The sequence below is a fragment of the Lygodium microphyllum genome, chromosome 15 (assembly GCF_053477565.2).
Source record: "Lygodium microphyllum isolate KBCC chromosome 15, Lygodium_microphyllum_v1.1.10, whole genome shotgun sequence".
Taxonomy (NCBI): Eukaryota; Viridiplantae; Streptophyta; class Polypodiopsida; order Schizaeales; family Lygodiaceae; genus Lygodium; species Lygodium microphyllum.
The window spans coordinates 28,911,604-28,934,063 of NC_141149.1; the positions used below are offsets into that span (position 1 = coordinate 28,911,604).

At 48.4% G+C, this 22,460-nt stretch overlaps 1 protein-coding gene across 3 annotated transcripts in view; it reads right to left on the reverse strand.

The window, feature by feature from the left end:
- Positions 1–22,460, reverse strand: part of LOC148024382 (uncharacterized) — a 258,793-nt gene that overhangs the window by 102,881 nt on the left and 133,452 nt on the right. The gene's annotated exons all lie outside the window — the stretch shown is intronic.

Sequence of the window (22,460 nt, forward strand, 5' to 3'; positions counted from 1 at the left end):
AAATGCCTCGCACATTCCACGTGGCTATCTTCATCTATCTTCAAAAAAAGGAAATCAAGAACGAGGCACCTGTTGCCTCGATTTCACCTTTTCCGCGAGAACATCCAGGACACCCTCATCCAGAAAATCAGCCAATACTCGAAACGAATTCTGGCGGCTTGCTTTAGAGGTAGATGGAAAATCCACTGCCTTGGGAGTGGGGCGGGGATAACGCCGATCCCAGGGTGTAATCACATTACCTTTAGTATCAAACGCCAGTTTAGCAGGTGGACCCTTGGAACCATCTGCATAGATTTTCCTGGCAGACAGATTATGGGGGGCAGACGGGGCCATAGTATACGCTGCATGCTGAGAAGTGAACATTTCTTTCCTGCGCATATACGTGCGCACGGAATCTTGTGAAGCATTAGGCCCAGAATCCGCCAGGCCTGCATCCAACTTTTTACCTTTTTTTTTAGGTGCCTCAATCTAATCAGTGCTACGGGAATCCAAACCCAAGACCTGTTGTTTGCCTTTATCCACAACATTAGGTGGCTGAAGGACCTCCTGTGCCGGGGCATCAAGCACCATGTCATCCTTAGGCAGCACAACTTGCGCGTCATCGGAAGACCGTTGTCTTTCTGGGCATTCGGCCATAAAGTGCCCCAATTTACCACATGAAAAGCAGTGTCCTGCAAAGTTGCCCCATTTCAAGCGAAAATGCAAAGGATGCATGCCAGAACAATTGAGGCGAAGCCACATAAGCCTTTTCCTGGCCGTGTCCCATAACATGCATAAACAGTTTCGATTCATAGCCCTTAGGCTTGGGGGAACCAGCACTGTTCCCACAACTGCCATCGCATCCTTTAACAATGGCCAATAGACCACCGGACAATTTTCCACTTCCACCCACACCAGGCATTCTCGTTGAAGCAAGCGCTGGAAGTCTCCCATAGGACGCCATGGTACAGCATGGACCAAGCGGCGATCAAAGAATAATGGCAACTTGGACAGGAGCTCAGCTCGATGTGTTTCCGATTTCAACAGCACCTCATAAAAGTCCCGGGGTCCAAGGAAGATCTCCTCAACACACTCCCCTTGCAATAAATGGTGCATCCACTGGCGAATATGGGAAAGCACTGGGATCCTGCCAGTGAAGAAAAGTATAACGGCACGGTCATAAAACACCGAAAAAGACCGCAAGACTGATTTTGGGTCCACCGTGGCTTCCAGCACGTCATCAGTTCCCGAATCAGAAAAAGTTTCATTATTGTGCTGGATATAATCGCCAAGCAAGGTATTGGCAAAGTCCAACAAATGCTCCCAGTCAATCTACTGCGAATCCACAAGATCAGAGGCAACCTGGGCATAGGAACGTTCCTGAGGACCCATTTGCTCGTCAGAAGTATGCTTGGAGCGTTTGCCCGCAGGCGGCAGTTTAGAACCTGACGGCATCTCCTCCGTGCACGGCACCATATCCTCCGGCTCCTTTGTATCAGAATCAGGGCCAAGGGCTGCCACCGTCTGGTCTAGAAAATCCATATCCAGGCCAGCCATACTGCTGTGTTCTCTCTCTATCAGGACGCACAGCCAAGGGCAACTCTCTCTCTCTCTCTCTCTCTCTCTCTCTCTCTCTCTCTCTCTCTCTCTCTCTCTCTCTCTCTCTCTCTCTCTCTCTCTCTCTCTCTCTCTCTCTCTCTCTCTCTCTCTCTCTCTCTCTCTATCTGTACAGGAGTACACAGGTCAGGTGAGGTCGATCCTGCGCAGGGTCGTTTCGCAAGGTCCAGCTGCACGCAGGGTCCGGTCGAACTTGCGCTGCCCTGGGGAAAGGGACCAGGCGACGCGCAGGGCAGGGCGGCGTGCAGGGCACGGTAGGGGGACGCGCAGGGCACGGCAGGGCGACGCACAGGGCAGGGCGCTGCGCAAGGGGCAACGAGGGGAAGCAGACGCAGACGAAGGAAGGCAGGCACACAAAAGAGGCAGTCGCAGACGACGCTGGGCTTTAACGTGGAGCCCCAGAGCGGCGACCTACGCAACCACAGACGGAATCCGCAGGGGCGACTGACAGAAACCCTAGACGGGGTCCCGTCGCATCCCCACCAGCACGCTCGCCATCTCCTCTCTCTCTCTCTCTCTCTCTCTCTCTCTCTCTCTTTTTCGTAAAAGGTAATTGTATTAATTACGAAAAAAAGGTACAAGATTACATGATTACATGATTACAAGAGACACGAGGGCCCTAGGCCAACGTGTAGGAAATCCCCGTACTAATGCACGAAAAAGGTTACACCAATCATGGCAACGGCCCAGAGGCAATTGCCATATGCCAGGGAAGTAAATCCTCCCGAGGGAGCAAGTCGCAATGCCAGATGAGATCTAGCTGCCAATGCAAGACCCCTTTAAGCCTAGCAATATGTCTCGGTACATTAGAGGCCGAATCAAAGAGAAAAGCATTGCGCGTGGTCCAAATGTGCCAGCATCCCCAGTATCTGAAAAAGTGAAATAAGATCTTCATATGTAACTGTGGCGGTGTGGGGTACTTTGGGCGCACAAAAACCCAATCGAAAGGAGTTAGTGAGGACCCCACCACTGCGCGCCAGATTTGCGACAAGAGTGACTAGATATTCTTGGCGAGCGGGCAAGAAAGAAAACGATGTCGGGCCGATTCCGCAGTAGTGGTACAGAAGAAACAATTGCCATTCGAGATTCTACGCTTGGAAAGGGCCGAGGCAAGAGAAAGACCACCAATCATTACCCGCCAAAGAAAGACCTTGTATTTGAAAGGTGCCTTATTCAGCCAGCCCTCCATCACCGTCACCTGCCACCATGACTGCGATTTCCGCAGTCCCATAACAGTATTAGCCTTCACACCCAGCCATTGGTGATCTTGAATGAGAAGATGATACACCTGATTAGTACAGGCCTTTTCCAGACTCAACCGGCCTGCAAGGTCCCAGTCCCGTCAAGGACAATCCACAGCCAAGGCAGGAAAGGGTTGCCTACTCTGAAGCTCCGACAAAAGCTGTTCCCATAAACCACGGTATCCGCACAGGATCCTGAAAAGTCTCCTAGCAGTCCGAAACGATGCGAGGACATTGCGAGTGGCAAGGGTAGCATCCGCAATCGAAGTCACACCTAAACGGGCCATGCGGTTAAATCTCGGTCTGAGCTGATGTTTGTCTTCCCATGAAAGTAATCTCGATACAGCCAACAATTCCAGCTGAAAAGAGTTAGTCTGCAAGCCGTCCCCCACTGGATGCCAACGGGCCTTTTGGAGCACCACTTTCCGAGAGTCGACCAAGTGCAGTAACAGAGAGGAAGAGAGACTGGAAAATCGAGAGTCAGCATTAAGGACATGCCACCAAGAGGCCCGAAGTCGTGTATTACCATGGCGTAGCCCGCTGTCCTCAAGAAAATAACGGGCTATAATGGTCCACGGGTGATGATCCACACACATGGCACGAAAAAGAGACCAACGAAGAGCCAGCATATGAGTTTCTGCATCCAAAATAGCTCCACCACCCATGCGTTTAGGGGTATATGTATGTCACAATGAAATCCACGAAATACCTGCCTGCACTGAATCCTTCTTCCATAGCATGAAACGAATGGGATGAGTGAGAGCCTTCAAAGTAGTAGGCGTCCACGGCAACAATGGCAGGAAATACGTTAGCATTGGTAGAATAATTATCTGAGCCACTTTCAGGCGGACATGGAATGGCCACGCTTGCGACTTCCAATACATAAACTTCGCCGCCAGTTTTTGTGAAATCCACTCCAGTAGGTCCTTTGGCCGTACATCCACCCCCAATGGGTATCCAAGATGCCTGACAATGGAGCCACGGGAAACCACCTGGCCCTGCCAGCCTAATGACTATAAATCAGGCTCCGTGCAACTGAGTAAGGCTGATTTAAAGGCATTGATGCGAAGACCAGAGGCCTGACCAAAGAGCGTCCAAACATCTAATGCCTTTCGAATGTTGTCCCTGTCCGCCCACAAAATCATAAAGGTGTCATCAGCCAAAGATTGGCTAATGAAGTGCTGCCCCAAAGGAAGAGACAATCCTGCCAGCTGAGCAGAAGCCGCCATTGAGGATAACATTGAAAGGACCGGATGAGTCGCCAGGGCAAAGAAGAGAGGGCTCAAAGGGCAACCCTGTCTGACCGAGCGTGCAAGGACAAATGGCTCTGTAACCCCACCATTGAGCATAACTCTTGAAGAAGCCGCAACACTAATGGTGTGGATCAATCGGGACATCCGAGTACCAAAACCCATAGCAGACATAAGATCTGCAATGAAAGACCAGTCCACATAGTCAAAAGCCTTTTCCAAGTCCAATTGAATCAATACCACTTCCTGACTGGAGTGCCGCGCATAGTCAATAGCCATTTGCACATTTAAGATATTATGCAGAATGTTGCGGCCCTTAATGAAACCATATTGGAGAGGATGCACAATAGCTGGAAGGTGCTTGTGAAGCCGATTCGCCAGCACTTTGGAAAAGATTTTATACATCGAGCCCATCAAAGAAATTGGTCTCCAGTATTGCAGCATTGACGGCGAAGGGACCTTTGGAATCAGTTTGATAAGGCCTTCTTTCCATGAGGAAGGCATGACCCCTGTTTCCCAAACCTGCTGAAACATAACCGCCAATGGCTTCACCAGCTGCGTGGCCGAGTTCTCAAAGAATTCATTAGTGAGACCATCCCAACCAGGACTTTTATCCTTAGGCAGGTGTAACAAAACATTCATAACCTCCTCGCAAATATCCGCCTCCAAAGTGGCTTGCATATCAAGTGGAACCTGCTGGCGAACCAGATGATAGAAGACCGAGCGGGCATGCGTAACCTGGCTAGAAGGCGAGGGAGAAGAACCAAGAAGTTCCATAAAATAATTTTTGCACATGTTGACAATGGTCTGCGGATCAGTGACCATGCGACCTTCCGAATCCCGAAGTCTAGTCATATTTTCGCGAGCAGGAGAAGCATGCAAGGCGCGAAAGAACTTATGAGACTGGCAGGCACTATCTTGCAATGTGTCAGTCAAGTTATGCAGCTTGGCTTGCTGATAAGATTTCAATTGAAACACTTGAATAAGATGGGCCTAACGCATCTCCAGTGACAGCAGAAAATCATCATCTGGGGTGTCCACGAGCAACGAACGGACCAAAGCCAGTAAGTCCTCTGCCGCATGTCGACGTTGCCGACAAACAGAGGCATGATGGATCCCATACTGCCGAGCAACCCGCTGCACATTAGAGAGCAGCCGTTCAAATGAAGCCAAGCCCTCAGAGGCGAAGTCCAATAAGAACCTCTCAATCAATTGCTGCATATAGCCCAGAAAAATTGGATGCTTCAAATAAGAGGAGTTGAAACGTAAAGGGAGTCTATCCAGCAACTGCATAAAAGATGCAATAGGTTGTGCCCGCATCTCAAGCTGGAGGGAGAAATGGTCCGACAACGCATATTGCTGCAAGACCTTCATTTCTAGCATCTCGGGAAGAAAATCATCCCCCTACATGATATACATTCGGTCCAACCGCGACCAAGTAGTTGCATATTGTGCGGAATGAGAAGTAAACCCTGAAAAAGAAGGGTGAAGCCACGACCAAAGATCTTTCTTAAGTATACGCAAAGCAAAGGAATTCCACACCCGGCTTTCCGGCGCATCCATTACCGAATGCCCTGAAGTGGACTGAGAAGAGTCAACACACATATTGAAATCGCCCATCAAAAACCCCCTTTGGCCAAGTGACATCGAGCCCTGCAAAGTCGACCAAAGATCCCGTCGGGATGCGGGATCATTCGGAGCATAGAGGCCCAACAACCATAAAATCTCTCCTTCAAATAAGACTTCGATTACCAGAAAGCGGCCCTGCACATCATTTTTAACAAGAACAGGCTGGTATTTCTCATGGACAATCATCAGCACGCCCGAATAGTGCGTAGCATGTGTCCTTGCATAAAACAGATGGAATCCATGACAATCCACAACTTTTCCTGCTTCACCGTGACTTTTGTGCTCAACTGCACACAATACATCCCACTGGTTCTCATGCAAGACAGTCCACATGGCATGTTGCTTATGGCGAGAGCAAATGCCTCGCACATTCCACGTGGCTATCTTCATATATCTCCAAAAAAAGGATGTCAGGAACGAGGCGCCTGTTGCCTCGATTTCACCTTTTCCGCGAGAGCATCCAAGACACCCTTATCCAGAAAATAAGCCAATACTGCAAACGAATTCTGGCGACCTGCTTTAGAGGTAGAAGGAAAATCCACTGCCTTGGGAGTGGGGCGGGGATAATGCCGATCCCAGGGTGTAATCACATTACCTTTTGTATCAAACGCCAGCTTAGCAGGTGGGCCCTTGGGACGGTCTGTATAGACTTTCCTTGTAGACTGACTACGGGGGGCAGACGGGGCCCAAGGAAGCGGAGCATGTGGTGGAGTGAACATTTCTTTCCTGCGCATATACGTGCGCATGGAATCCTGTGAAGCATTAGGCCCAGGATCCGCCAGGCCTGCATCCAACTTTTTACCTTTTTTTTTATGTGCCTCAATCCAATCAGTGCTACGGGAATCCAAACCCAGGACCTGTTGTTTGCCTTTATCCACGACATTAGGTGGCTGAAGTGCCTCCTGTGCCGGGGCATCAAGCACCATGTCATCCTTAGGCAGCACAACATGCGCATCCTCGGAAGACGGTTGTCTTTCGGGGCATTCGGCCATAAAATGCCCCAATTTACCACATGAAAAGCAGTGTCCTGCAAAGTTGCCCCATTTTAAGCGAAAATGCAAAGGATGCAAGCCAGAACAATTGAGGCGAAGCCACGCAGGCCTTTTCCTGGCCGTGTCCCATAACATGCATAAACGGTTTCGATTTATAGCCCTGAGGCTTGGGGGAACCAGCACTGTTCCCACAACTGCCATCGCATCCTTCAACAATGGCCAATAGACCGCCGGACAATTTTCCACTTCCACCCACACCGGGCATTCTCGTTGAAGCAGACGCTGGAAGTCTCCCATAGGGCGCCATCGTACAACATGGACCAAGCGGCAATCAAAGAATAATGGCAACTTGGATAGGAGCTCAACTCGATGTGTTTCCGATTTCAAGAGCACCTCATAAAAGCCGCGAGGTCCAAGGAAGATCTCCTCAACACACTCCCCTTGCAATAAATGGTGCATCCACTGGAGAATATGTGAAAGCACTGGGATCTTGCCAGTGAAGAAAAGTATAACGGCACGGTCATCAAACACCGAAAAAGACCGCAAGACTGATTTCGGGTCCACCGTGGCTTCCAGCACGTCATCACTTCCCGCGTCAGAAAAAGTTTCATTATTATGCTGGACATAATCGCCAAGCAGAGTATTGGCAAAGTCCAACAAATGCTCCCAGTCAATTTCTTGCGAATCCACAGGATCAGAGGCAACCTGCACATAGGAACGTTCCTAAGGACCCATTGGCTCGTCAGAAGTATGCTTGGAGCGTTTGCCCGCAGGCGGCAATTCAGAACCCGGAGGCATCTCCTCCGTGCACGGCACCATATCCTCCGGCTCCTCTGTATCAGAATCAGGGCCAAGGGCTGCCACCGTCCGGTCTAGAAAATCCATATCCAGGCCAGCCATACTGCTGTGTTCTCTCTCTATATTATGCTTATGGGAGTTTGGTGCGGGTCGCGTGTCTCTCTCTCTCTCTCTCTCTCTCTCTCTCTCTCTCTCTCTCTCTCTCTCTCTCTCTCTCTCTCTCTCTCTCTCTCTCTCTCTCTCTCTCTCTCTCTCTCTCTCACAGCCGAGCCCCACAGGAGGGAGGAGGAGCATGCGACATATCAATCTGTGTGTGCAACGTGGCCAAACGTTCTGGGGCAGGGGATCAACATTGGAAGTTCCAACTCAATCCAATGGCATGTGTAGGTCCACCCAACGGTAGGGAAGACAAGACACAATCCAGACAGTGCCAAGGCCCTGATGCACAGGTGACGAGGGGCAGAAGGTTGGCGCTGCTAGTCCCCGCTCGATCTGACAATCAACGCAGGTCCTCTTACTTGGACATAGAGCAGGGCACCACAGGAACGTCAAGTCACAGGACTGTTTGTAGTGCAAGTTGACGACTGATTGTAGATGTGCTGAGCCAGGGCTCGAACAGTGCAGAAACGGACCCTACGCAAGATACACGGGGGAGCTCAGGCAACGTGCGAAGCAAATTCGCATGCCTGCTGGTCAAGGAAAGCACAAGCGCCGACAGGGGATCGTGTCCATAGTTCCGCCATCCTCTCTCACACACGCGCGCTCTACCTCTCCTCTCTCTCTCTCTCTCTTTATTGTCAATTGTGTATTCTCAGCTGAGCTTCGATCCTCCATATCCCACAATCTACCTGATTGGAAATGTGGCATTGAAGGGATAAAAGGAGAGGCTAGGAGGCCATGCAACTCAAGTGAGAAAGCTCTCAACCATAAAAATGGAAGGGTGTGGCTGTCTTAGACTGTTCTGAACAGGGGAAACAGAATTGAATGCTGTTGAGCTTCGATCCTCCATATCCCACAATCTACCTGATTGGAAATGTGCCATTGAAGGGGAAAAAGGAGAGGCTAGGAGGCCATGCAACTCAAGTGAGAAAGCTCTCAACCATAAAAATGGAAGGGTGTGGCTGTCTTGGACTGTTCTGAACAGGGGAAACAGAATTGAATGCTGTAATAGATATTCTTTCTCTTTTTCAGCTTTCCAGGGGGATTCAATCTTGATTCAACTTACACATCTGGCTGACAGAATGAGAAAGTGCATTGGTGTTTGTGTCATTAGAACAAATGTGCTATTGAACTAAGGGCAATGGTATATGCAGCACATGCATATGATCTTACTGTATACATAAGCAAAGACACAATGATGTGTGTGTGTGTGTGTAAACAAGACATAGCTTAATAGCTAATGCAGCAAATAAATTGCTAAGATTATCACACAAGATAAAATAGAGAGAGCTAAAGTGTGCAAGGGTTGTTAGAGCTGATGCCAGTTCATTCACCAGTAAAGCCTACCAAGAGTTCTGAAAGGGGGAAGGTGCAAACTATTGGATGAGAGATAAGATCAACCCCTTGTAAGTTTAGAAATAGTCTATACTAGTCTGTTTAGGATAGTCTGAGGTGTTATAGGAATGGTACAGATGAGCTATATGTGGGAGGCTTGATAACTCTCTGCCGTCTCTCTACATTTGGTTTTCCAAGTAAAGATTTCTAGTTTCTCTACATCTAGTTTTCCATGAAAAGATCTCAGGAAGTATCCTTGTATGCTAGGGGTTTGGGATGAGTTCCTGCAGGAGAACAACTCTGTTTCCAGAGAGAAGGCTAGGAGTAGGAGATAGGGTGCACACATGAATTGTGAGCATGGCGTACTCATGTGCGCAGCATAAGAACAGGCTCTCATTAGGATGTGTCAGACACTTGTTTTCTTCACTTTTGGACTCTCAAATCATCTTGACTGACTTGAATTTGCCAAGGAGATTTTAGTTTTCCAGAGAACCTTCTTTAAGATTTCTCTAGAGACTTCTCTGGAGAGTTTCTGTTTTTCCAGAAAAAATGAAAATTTCTACTAATAAGACTCCTCAGTATGAAGTATCCCAAGCCAAAGTACAAAATACAAAGCAGCCCTGTAAGGGACTTCCATATCAAAAAATATCTAACAAGGGGAAGTGTATTACAAAGCTTGAATGAACAGCCAGTCCAGAGGTCTATAATGCTAGACCATGTGGATCTAGAAGAGAAAGAAAGTGCCAAACCCAAGTCCTAAGAAAAGCATTTCTCTTCCTCCTCATCATCTCTGAGTTGCCTTGCATTCCCTCCCATCTTTTGCTAAGAGTACGCACAATCTCTGTTGAGATCCTAGAGAGAGTCTGTGTAGCAGGTATGTCCAAAAGTTTAATGGCCTGACTACATCTGACTGCCCATATGTACAAAGCAATAATGCTAGCTATGAACTCTGCAGTAGATATGTCCAAAAGATCAATAGCTTGACTACATATGGCTGTCCTTATGTACCAAGAAATAATGTTAGCTATGAGCTCTCACCTATGGCAATGCCCTTAAGTCCACATTGTTTGTGAGAAATTTGGCATGATTATCCTGCTCACTAGCTGTCCTAAAACAAGATAGGCATGACTCCCTTGTACATCCTTAGATTGTTTAAAAATGACAAAGAGACCAAAGAGACAATAGGGTTTGCGGGGAGAAACACAAAATGTGTATGGAAAACACTGCGAGAGAAGAGAAACTCACAAACACAAGAACATGATGATGATGCATTGAATCATGCTATGAGAAGAAAAGCTGATATAGCAGAGCCGAAGCTCAGAAGATAATTGCACTGTCCTATCTAAATCAGGCAGCAATACCTGTGACAATCTGCACAATGAAGGGAGCAAAACATAGTCCTCCAGGTAGTGGGCTATCTAAGTAATTACTAGAAAGTGAAGGATAGCTGTTGAGGGAGCAATTTGCAATCCTTTGATGCCATCAGAGATGAAAAGGATGATTACCAAATGTTCCTCAAATGCCAGGGAGTGGCTTGGGCAGCAAAACACAAATCCCAGAGTGTATCGGAGCTATCAAACACAAGGAGAGCAACCCAGATGGTGATGCCAAGGGATGGATGATGACACCAGATGAAGAGACAGCCACCAGGAGGATAAACGCAACTGGTGAAGGCTGGTCAACCCAAAAACAAAGGTATCTAGGGCTGCAAAAATTGATGCCAGAGTGGGGTGACACCAAGTAGGATGACATAGGGTGGTGTAGAATGAATGGAGTGACTGCCTATTTATAGGCATAAGCTATCTAGGGTGGTGCCCCACTGTGTGGGCACCCACTGAAAAAATGACCAGAATGTGGACACTAGCCCTTTTTGGGGCTCTTAATGCGAAACCCTAACTGAAGTGTGTAAATTAAAAAAGTGGTTTCTCAACAATATCCACAAGCTGTGCCCTGCAACCTTTCCCCATGTAGCAATCGTAGAGTCACCCGTGCCATGAAACACCTTCCTAAGTGCTCCTTCGAGGCTCGTGAGCTGTTTTGGAAAATCCCATATGCAATGTCTTTGTGTCTCGTCCTGTTGCCCACATCTAGCTTAAGAAAAAGACTCTCTACCATAGTTAAGCCATGTGCTAGATGCTAAACTCCTGTATGCTAGTAAACAAAGAAAAATTGAGATCTTTCTTGGTCTGAAACTCTCCTCCAATATCTTCTAGAAATCTGCAAGGGTAGTGATATCTCTGGAAACTTTCCAACTTCACTCCAAAGACTTTCTAGGACCACATTCTTCGTAGAGATTTTTCTCCGAGAATTTTCTGGGTCCATAGTTCTACACAGATTTTTTGCTCCAAAGATATCTGCAAAACATTGTGGAGTCAAATAGACTCATAGAGGGTTTCTAGAGAGAGATTACGTTTTTTTTTTTTTTTAAGGATGTGTGATGTAAAAAAAAGAAAAGGATGAATGTTTTTTTTAATCTTTCCCTCTTTATCAAGTGAAAATTTTTTTCTCTTGCCCTCTTTATCAAACAAAGAATTTTGTCTCTTGCCCTCTTCTTTGATAGAAAGGGCAACATACTTTCTTTTTGCTCTTCACCCTATGTAGTTCTCATTTTCTCTTCACTCTATCTCACTCTGCTCCATCACACTCCACCTCATACCTCTCTCCTCTCCAGTTGACTCAACCTCTATGATATTTCCTTCGTTTCAAACCACCTTGTAGCATGTCCCATTTGCCATGAAAAATATAGGCAATCTCTATATAAATCTTGGAGAGAATTCTTGTAGTGTACATGTCCAATAAGTCTATAACATGGGTGCATCTAGTGGTCCATACATACCAAGCAATAGTACTAATTGTGAGCTTGTGTCTAGCACAGAGTCCTTGAGTCCATGTTTGTGAAAACCTTGGCATGGTAACCTTGCTCCAAATCTTCTCCCAAACAAGGTAGCATGACACCCTTGTACATCCTCATACATGCAGGCTATGCCTCTATTCATGACCCAAGAAACTGTTCCCCATGTCACAATCAGAGACATTGCATTGCCATGAGACACCTCATGTAAGCTAGTAACCACAGGAAGAGTAAAATCTTTCTAGGTCTAAAGCTGTCCTCAAACCTCCAGAAATCAGCAAGCAAAGATGGTGAGATACTTTGTGCAATCTAATGCTGAGTCACCACTAGCATCACTCTGATCCTCCTCATCTAGATCCTCCTCCATTCTACAGGTGTATCCAAAAAAAGGACCATCCCTAACTGCCTTTGCGAATGGATCTCTCCAAAACCACTCCCCAACATCCCACTTTTTTTTGCAAGTAAAAAGTGGCTGATTATATTACTCAGAAAAACTGATTACAATGGAGTGCTCATGCTGAACAGACTAGCTACAGCTGATGAAAGTCACAAGTACATCATGTATACAAGCCTCCCAAGGCGGTATGGGGGGAATGGGGGCAAGAAACCATGGAGGGGGGGGTGTATCGCCATCCGGGGAAGCCTACCTGCATCACGAAAAACACGTCCTCGCCGCCCCAAGTGCGCATGAAATGACATCGGAGCTCTTCACAAGCCCTAGATTCGCCCTGCACCTGATCCCATTAGCCACGGAGAGAGTGGATTATGGAGGTCCAGAGCTCTGATAAGGTCGCTTGTGCTGAGAGTCTCTCTCCAGCGAAAGCCACCTGACACCGTGCCTTCCAGATATGCCATCCAGCAAGACTCTCTATGATCTCCCATACCTCAGAGTGGTTTGTTGTGGGCTCCAGTACCTTGCAGATGGGTAGAGCCTCCAAACCGACCACTGCGCATGACCTTGCCTCGATAATGAATATCGTGTCCTACATCCCGGCCTCATAGAGATGGTGACGGCCCTGGCTGACTACCTGCCAGCAAAAAGCTCCCCATGAGATACATCCAAGGCTGGGTGCTATACAGCGAAGGATGCGGCATGCACCTCTCCACACGAGCTACGCCGCCTCACACAACCGAAGGCAGTGCTTTGGTGTTTCTAGAGACTGTTGTATGTAGCACATACAACCTCCCTCCTATATCCAGGCAAGCCAACTTCCCACCGCCAAGCCTCCATGTGCCACCAACCATAAGAAATATGATACAATCCTCGGCCTCCAACTATCCCATAGGCGGCGCCAAAAGGTCCGTCGAAAAGGCTCTGTGATCCCGTGTTCCGCCCAATGCCTGCTATGTGACAGCGCCCAATCCACATCCTCCTGCATCATTACATGTCTACCAATCCTGGCGGTGTACTCCAGGAACCTTGGTGGCTTCTTGGCGACCGCTATAGCCGGCCATAGCCACTCTCCCGAGTCCCACTCCAGCTCATCAAGTGGCCTTCTCTCCTAGATCCAGAGGCGCCACTCACTGAGCTCTTGCCAGAAGACAAAAGGGTCCAGTCGTCATGTCTTCCCCTGCAAGCCAATCACCCGTATCCTCCTCCATGAAAGGGTAGCTATCCCCTTATCCTACTGCCCTCTGTCAAGGGCCAGACACCCCCCCTCCTATACGGTCAAGAGGATCCCAGGTGGAGCGCTGCCCCCTCTACCTATCACCTGTAGGGGGATGCCTGCTAGTGAAAACCTAGCAGCCCATACCTCCCCGGGCTCTATCGTCTATCGTCTCGGGGAAGCAAGGCACTCCTCAAGTATTGTTGTGTCTATCTCCCTTCTCCTCAACTCCACTCCTCTCTGGCAGCCTGATACTCGCTGCAGCACCTCCTCGTCCACCATCCTGTACACCTCCCGCCATGTCCTAAAGGTACGAGTAGGGCCGAGCCTCCCAACCAATCCACTTGATGTGGGGGCGATCGCCAATCTGTGCCCCTTCACGATCTTTAACCTGGGGGTTCCAGATCACCGACTAACGATCTATCTCCTCCTTGCAACCTGGGGGGAACTGGATTAGGGCCTTACAGAGGCCCTACCACATGCGCAGCAAGCTACGTAGGAAAGGTGATCTAGGCAGAGTGATCTGGGCTGACGTGAAGATCCATCTCAGGGACGGCCTCCACTCACCGCCAAGTCTCAGTGTACAGTCCTGAAGATTCTCCTGCAATAGGACCTTCCATGTGTGCCCTCCTGGTGTGAGGCCGTGGACAACTAGCTTGCCCAAGAGGGCCATCCTCTGGTACTCTAGGTCTATGATCCCCACGCCTCCCTCTGATCGATGCCATACGATGGTCACCCACGCCACCTTGGCCCTGGAATCCCTGGAGCCGTCTGACCCGGACCAAAGGAAATTCTGTACTAGCCAACGAAGCTGAACTACACAGGATCAAGAGAAGCACCAACACAAGGTGATGTACCAATCCGTCACTAGGAGGACCTGGTTAACCACCAAGGCTCGGCATGCTAGTGAGAGACCCACTGTGCTCCAGTAGGTCAGTTTCCTATGAATAGAATCGAGGATTGGAAGAAACTGCTGGGCCGGAGTGATGTTGAGTCCCACCTGGAACCCTAGGTAACGGACCGTCTGCCTTTTGCTCAACCATCTAAATCCCAGGTGGACGCCCCACTCCATGTTAGAGTCAAGGTCTGTGAGGAAACCAACTGACTTTTGCCAGTTGATTTTCGCTCCCACTACAGAACTTAATACCTCAAGATCTAGCCTCACTCTCTCTAGCATCAACTCATTGTCCTCTATGTAGAGTGTTGTATCATCTGCATACTCTGAGTCTAACAACTCAGTCTCGTCTCTAACGGGAAGTCAGAGGCCGCATAATCCGCTCACACGTGACCTAAGGAAATGAGACATCGCCTCTACAAAGTGTAGCAACAGGTACGTGGCCAGGGGGCAGCCCTGTCAGACCGATTTCTCTAGTCAAAACTCCACCCCTCGCCTGCCACCTATGAGAACCTTGCTGGTGGCTGATCTATAAAGAGCAAAGACCCTGCAAATCCAAGCCTGGGGAAACCCAACCTTGCCATGGTGCCCTCCCGGAAATCCCAATCCACCCTGTCGTAAACTTTCTCCAAATCTAAGAGTAGTATGGTCAGTCTCTGCCCACTGTGTTAAGCCCACTTTGTGGCCTCACAGAAGGTGAATACATTGTCCAGGATGCTCCTATCCTAGACAAAGCTTGTCTATGTGTCATTGATGATATCTGGAAGCACGAGGCGTAGTTGCCTACCAATCATCTTTGCCAGTGCCTTATAGGCCACTAACAATAATGTGATTGGTCTCCAGTGGGAAAGCTCCAACCCAGTCTCCAACCAGATGTGATCCCAGGCCTACTATCTACATCCTTGTCCTCAGCTCAGGCTCTCTCCTGCTAGAAAAGGCGTCTGTAGCAGCCAGTGGCAATCTCCATCACCTTGTCTGAGCTAGAATAAGTCCTCTCATACTGATCCCAAAGGATGCGTATCTGCTCTCATGCGGTGCGAGGCTGGTGCACCTGGAAAAACTCCCCGCACATCGTGTCCCCCTTTCGCGCCCAAAAGGCTGTTGAGGTACAGAAAGAGAACTCCGAACGCCTATCCTCAATGCCATCAATGCCTGCTCGCGCTCGCACCTCCTATACGTGGGGTTGGGATCCCCTAGAGCCTTCTGTAATAATCTCTTCGTAGCTGCAAGGCCCCACCGGAGTGCTCTCTTCTCCCAGCTCTATTGCTTGGCCTCTATAGCTGCCTCTTGGCAGATTCTGCTCCACTCGTCTAGGTCCTCTGCAACCTCCTTTGTGATCCGGTCCCTCCTACCCCACTCCCTGGTCCAAATCTACTCTATTTGTCTCATCACCTCCTCCCTCCTATAGCTCGAGTTAGGGATCCGGCACGATCGTGTGTCTAGGGCAGATGTTGGGGGTTCAAGGGTCAGGATAACCGGGCAATGATCGACAATGTGGTGCCCACTCCCTGCTCAATCTAGCCTCCATGAGAGCCTCCCCACTCTCCCACATAAAACCTATCCAACCGCTCTAGCAAGACTCCACCTAGCTACCTGTATCCCCAAGAGAAGTCCAGCGACCTTTCCTTCCTGTGGAAGGCAGGGTCTCTCCAGGCATCGCATGCTCCTACTGCTAGTAGAAAGACCTTCCATGCCTCCTGCTCCCCCCCAACCATGCCCTGGTAGTTTCTACCTCTACCCTGCTGGTCTTCCAAACCCTCCACATTGTTGAAGTCTCCTCCAACGATCCAGGAGTCCACCTCTGGGAGTCCATCCGCGATCTCCACCCAGAACCTGTTGCGTGTCCTACCCTCCGTAGGGGCATAGACATTGAGGACTCCAAGGCACAAGTCCCCAATATCCAATCTGATCCATAGAACCCTCCCTGCCACTATTGTCCCGTGGTCTCAAACACAGGCGGTGAGACTCGGGCCAATAGAGGTGCATACGCCTCCACTCCTGCCATGGGCACCTATGGTGTGCTCCCAGTAAGTGTGCAAGCTGCCCGGTAGTACCTTCCCTACCCATTGGGCCTGGGTGGGAGTGAGCTTGTACTCCTGTAGAAGTAAGATGTCGATCCGTCCGGCAAGGGCAGGTTGCAGCTCTTGCCAAACAATCAACTTCCTGGAACCACGTGCCCCACTGTAGTGGAGACTATTCACATTCAAGGATGCAAGGTGTAAGCTCATGGGGAAACCTGTGACTAACTGAACAACACGCATCTGTTCGGTGTGGAGGCTGCTGATGAAGAGGAAAAACTAAAGGGCATGCAAGTACGCTTTGCTGCCGGTCTGGACAGCAAATTCCAGTCCCCCATGGTGGCCGCACCATAGCGGTGATAGATGCTCCAAATGGTACTACCAATGCATCTATCAACCATGCTAAGAGTCGTGACTCTGTACATTGGTAGAAATGGGCCGCTTGTGCTAGGGGCCACTCAATCACATCCCGTGGAGCTCTCCATTGTGGAGGGGCTCGGAAGATAATGCTCAAGTGTGGAACCTTGGCACCAGCCCACCAGTTAATGTCCATCATGCAACCAGGCCACTGTTGTGCAAACAGTGCTAGTCCTTCTTCTCCCATCCACTGGGAGGTGTGGTCCGCCACCCGACTCTTCAGCTCCTCCTCTATCTATGTTGTTGTCCAATCCTCTGAGTAAGAGGACTAAAGGAAAAAAGCATAGTTTGGTCCATCCGGTGGTGCTAGTAGATGGACCTTGCCCCTCCTTGACTTACAAACTCTCCGCACTCCACAACTCTCAGGTAGAACCATGGGCCACTGCGGAAGAACTCCTGTGGAAACAACTGTGCCTCTCTCAGGAAAGTGTGACGGGCGGTAGGGGCAGATGAGCTAGTGGCTGTGTAGGAGGGGGAGCACTGCTGGCACAAGGAGGATGTAGGCGTGTGTGGCTCTTCACCACCTCTAGGAGAAGGGGGGGTGGGTCTGGGGGGGATCACTTGAACCGGGTGCGGATCAAGGGGGGTGCTTGGCAAGGGACGTGGTGGGGAGGAAGAGGGGGGTCAGGGGATGGAGGGATGGTTGAAGGTATGTGTCGGTTGGGGGGGGCCTGTGGGATCTCAGGTGAGGTAGTCTGTGGTGCAGGTGATGGATGCGGGGGACTGCGGTCCTGTCGGGTGGGGTGGGTAGGGGAGGGTTGCGGAGTGCTCTGCTGAGGGGGCGTTGCTCGCCCTCCTACTCCCTACTCCTTGCTATCGAGGCTAGGTTTGAGGAGCTGTCTGTGGCCCCCCATACCATCTCCCTCTCTGTCGACTCTAGACCCATGTGAAGCCGTCGGCGTCCACCTGTGGGCCTATCGACGGAGCCGCCTTGGCCCCAAAACATGTACAATCTGCTACCTGATGCCCAAAGTCATGGCATCGCAAGCATTGCCCTGGTTGCCTAGTCACAATGACCTGCTACCTAAAGGAGTGACCTCCAGCCTCAATCTCCAGGAACTTTGGTATGCTTTTTGTGTCTTTCACAGCCACTCGTACCTTTGGGACTCCTGCAGAGCTGTCACTGCATCCGTGAAGGAAGCAGGAAGAACTATGCCAAAGAGCCGTCCAAAGTCCTCCACTAACTGGCGGTACTCTACTGCCAGTCTAAGGAAAAGTAGGGTGACTAGGTGTCTGAGAAAACTGTTGTGGAGTGCAAAAGACTCCACTATGAAGCCGCTATACCAGGAAACCATGTAGATAACCCCCTTCGTGGAGACATAGGGCGAGCTCTCCACTAACTCACGGGCTGCGTCTGCAGAGGGGAGTTGAACCATGAAGATCCCTCTGCCCATGAGGACTACCTCCTTGATCTGCACTGTACCAATGCGCAGCATGGAGTGGAGCCAATTCCGTAGCTGGGCCGTCGATGGGGAGTGTCCAATGACTTGACCAAAGATCCTTGTTTCTTTCAGCTCCAACTCTGCGGCCCGGACGGCCAACAGCTGTTCCTCATAAAGGATGATGCACAAGCTATTTGACTGGGGGGCACTCGTAGAATGCACCGGCATCTGACCAGAGGTTTCCATCGCATGTCCCTGCTGAGGACCTACCACTCCCGTTGTTGCGCTATCAAGGGGGGAATGTTGCTGCAGAGGAAGGGAGCAACTGGAGGGGAGGAGGGCCGATGGCGAGGAGGAGGTGGGGGTGGGGGGGTGTTGTTTTAGGGAAGTGTTGGACACCACCATAGTCTAGCTTGTGACTATTTGTCTGTCCTAATGGTGTGTAGTTTTAGTTAAGCACCATTCAGTTTTTCCCTTTTTCAATCTATGACAGGAAGGCAGGGGGATCATGCCAACAGGCGAAAGAAGAGGGGCGGGTTCAGGTGGAGGGAGAGCTGGTGGAAGGTGAAAAGCAAGTGGGTGTGGGTGAGGCAGAGGCAGAGGCAAGGGAGAAGGCTACGAGCAGTGGGTGGGGGGGGGGGGGGGAGAGCAGGAACGGTGGCGAGCGGAGCAGCAGCGCACACGACGGCAAGAGCTTTAGCTGCAGGTAAATAGACTCATTAATGAGTTATTCAAGATATTGTAGAAATGTGAATTTTCCAACATCCCACTAGAGTCTCCTTCTTTCCCAATACCTGAAGCCATCCATCATCCATGTCTCATGGTATAGGTCTAACTATCAAGTTTGGTAAAAAAACGAGAGCATCCTCTCAACTCTTATAATCCAAGTCCTCTCTCTTGACTCTTCCATCCTCATGTATGTACTAAGAAAATAAAAACTTTCTCTCCACTTGTAGCCACCACTACGAGAAGTATATCCCCTCTAGTGAAGAGTCCAATCCATGTTTAAGAAGTATACATGTCAATCCTCTACTCTAAGGGACGACCTCCCTAATGCTCTCCATCATATCTCTATTTTGTCTATTGAGTGTCTCACACCCAAAATCCTTAGGATTTGTGCCAATTGATAAGAACTATGAAGGCTCTATAGAAAACCTCCATGGTAGCTACAAAGACCTTGAAGTTTTCCTCATCCCCATCCAAGTAAATAATTGTGCCATCTACAAACTCTACATCAAACAATTGTCATGAATACTTGTAGATATTTCCTTTAGAAAAGATCTCATGGCCTCTACTACAAATAGAAAAAGAAGAGGTGCAAGGGGGAGTCTGTAAATGCTAAATGTGTGACGTGTCACCTTTGGAATCACTAATAAGAAGCTAACTACCTTTGACGACCCACTATGCGAGAAAACCCATCCTCCATAGGGTGCTGTCTACTAACTCCTAATCAACTTGGTTATAAGCCTTCTCAAAATTGAGAAGTAACACAATGAGGTCTTGCCTATTTGGTCATGCAAGAGCTGAGGATTCCCAGAAAGGTCTAGGATTCTTTGCTCCTAAACAAAACTGATTTGGGTAGGGTGGATGAGGTATGGCATGATGAGAAAGAGCCTAAGACTCATTGATTTAGCAAGGATCTTTTATGCCATTCTAAGCAAAGTGATCGGTCTCAAGTAAGTAATCTCAAATATGTCTATGCTTCCTTTTGGAATGAGGTCAATCAATCCCTTAGACAACCTCTATAGTATATCTCCCAACGTCATAATCTTCTCAAATGTTGCAAGAAGTGCTATAAGTCCTAGAAGCTCAAGGAGAAAGTCCTGTCCAATCCATCATTCCGTGGGTAAGTCCCAAAGGGCAAGGCTAATAAAGCATCAACAAGCTCCTTCTCTACAAAGGGACCATCAAAATTCTACTCATACTCAACGTGACCAATCTCTTGATACTTTGCCACATAGTCCCTTTGTCTCTCTCAAAACTTGGAGGTCTAGTCATGGATCCTAGCAAGGAGGTATAATAATATGTGGCCACCTACCCAACCTCTTGAGTCCCTAGTGCTAAGGATCCATCTACTCTACCGAATCTCTTCACACCCTCTATGGCGGGCATAAGACGTGTGGAAAATATCCTTGTTTATTTAGTCCCCTACCCATGTCTAGAAAACAGTAAACAGGGCTATTTCATGAAACAAGAAGAAAAGCATCTCAAAACTTAAATAATGCAGCTATGAGCCTAGCCACAAAGGCCATCCATGATCTTTGGCTTCTATCTTTGAGAAAATTTGTCAAATATTATGGTATAGTGGCCCTCCAAAAGCGCTCCCAAAACTCTATCACAGTAGCTTTTTTCATGGCTCCTTGGCAAGCAAAGTCCTCTAACAATGAGATTGACCAATGGAGCATTATCTGAAAATCTTGATCAATAATCCCTTAATCACCTCATGTAAGAGTTCACTTAAATGGCCACCTCCTAGTTACTCAATTATGCTCAAATGCTCAATGCCATAATCCCCCAAATGAGGAGAAGCCTTGATGGGAACTAGACATTTGCAGTTTCCTAGTTAAGACATTGGAAGGGATCTAGCCTTGTAGACTAGATGGTTATGAGATGGCCTATCTGGACTTTGACCATTGGGTCAAGTGGGAGAGAGTTCATGAAGGTAGCCGAGTATAATATCAAGGTACTTTACACAGGGTGAGGAGTTATCAGTGATGATAAAGAAAATATTCCTTGGATTACTATATGTCACATACCTGGACATTGGTCACTGGGTCAATCAAACTGTGTGGGTGGTACACCTTCTACACTCGCTACCCTCCATCCAACATCTACCTACATCAACATCATAGCTTGTAGGAGGACACAAGTGGATAGATCCATCGGCCATAAGTTGTATCAGTTTGGTATATAGAAATTATTATTCTCTCTTGTACTTATGTTTTCAGTTATCTTCCATTTGTTGTGTTTTCTTTCAAATCGTCAAGGCATATTCCTATCCCCAACTTTGCTGTAATTATTGTGTGGTTTGAGAAGACCTCCATTGCAAAAAAGCTCTGATAACCGATTCTTCCTCGTCAATCTTTGAACATAGCCGAAACTTCTCCATAAACATGTCATAAACCAAGTTACATTAGGCTGCACTTTGGCTTACACCACTGTAACCAAGATATGGTTACATATCTTTTCTGTCCAAGTTTGTAGCCACAATAGCACATTTATCAAGCATTGCAAAGATTTTAGGAAATTGCGGGTGCAAAAAAAAAATGATGGCTTACTAACAGTCTGAGCAAAGAGGAACTTCTTCACCTTTTGGTTTTGTGGAGAAATTCTCCATTTTGTGGCCATGCTCAGGGCTATGGCATCAGATCATTGTCCCACTAGAACTAGAGGAATCCTTGTCACTGGTCAAAGTTGTGACTGGTCGGGTGTTCATGCAGGTCCTTTGGGTCATTCTGTCTCTGTTTTAGTTCAGTCTTTAGATGCCTTTATGCCTTTTCTCGTTATTTGTCATGTAGTAATTAGTTTCTCTCATTCTTGATCATCTAGTAATTGCACATGTTGTTTGAGGGCCATTCAAACAAGAAAGGTGTCTACTGAGATTAGCTCGCTCCTTCCCTCCTCCTCGCTGTTTTGCCATCAGTGACTTTGACAGTGCTCTCACCGTTACTTGGAATTGTTGTGCAGTCCAAAGCCTTGCTGTGATGACCTCTTCCACATGTTTGTGGACACATCTGAAGGTTTCCAACTAACAGTGTCGCTGGTTTGGTCGCTCCCCGTGATGACGTCTTCTACATGTTTGTCGGCACACATATGAAGGTTTTCAACTAACGGTATTGCTGGTTTGGTCACTCCCTGTGCTCTGTAGTTGAGAGACAGTTAAAGTATACGAGTGTTGTTGGAGCTGTCTACGAAGAATTCTGAAAGGGAGAATGTGGGTACCACCAGGAGAGACAGAAGATCAACCCATTGCAAGTTTAGAAATGGTCAATACTAGTCTGTTTAGAAATACATTGATGTGTAATGTTATTTGTGAATAGAAGAGATGAACTATATGTGAGAGGATTGAGAGCTCTCTGTGGTTTCTCTACATCTGCTTTCCAAGTAAAGATCTCAAGAAGTATCTATCTTGCACGTTGTCCTATTCTATGCATACTCAATATCCAAAACTACATGCGTGCACATGCTTCTTTTGGAGGGGAATCAAGGGAACCACTACCAGTGTCAGGATTCCTAACTCACCTTTATCATGATAAGGATCTCAGGGAGGTCATTACCAGGAGATAGGGG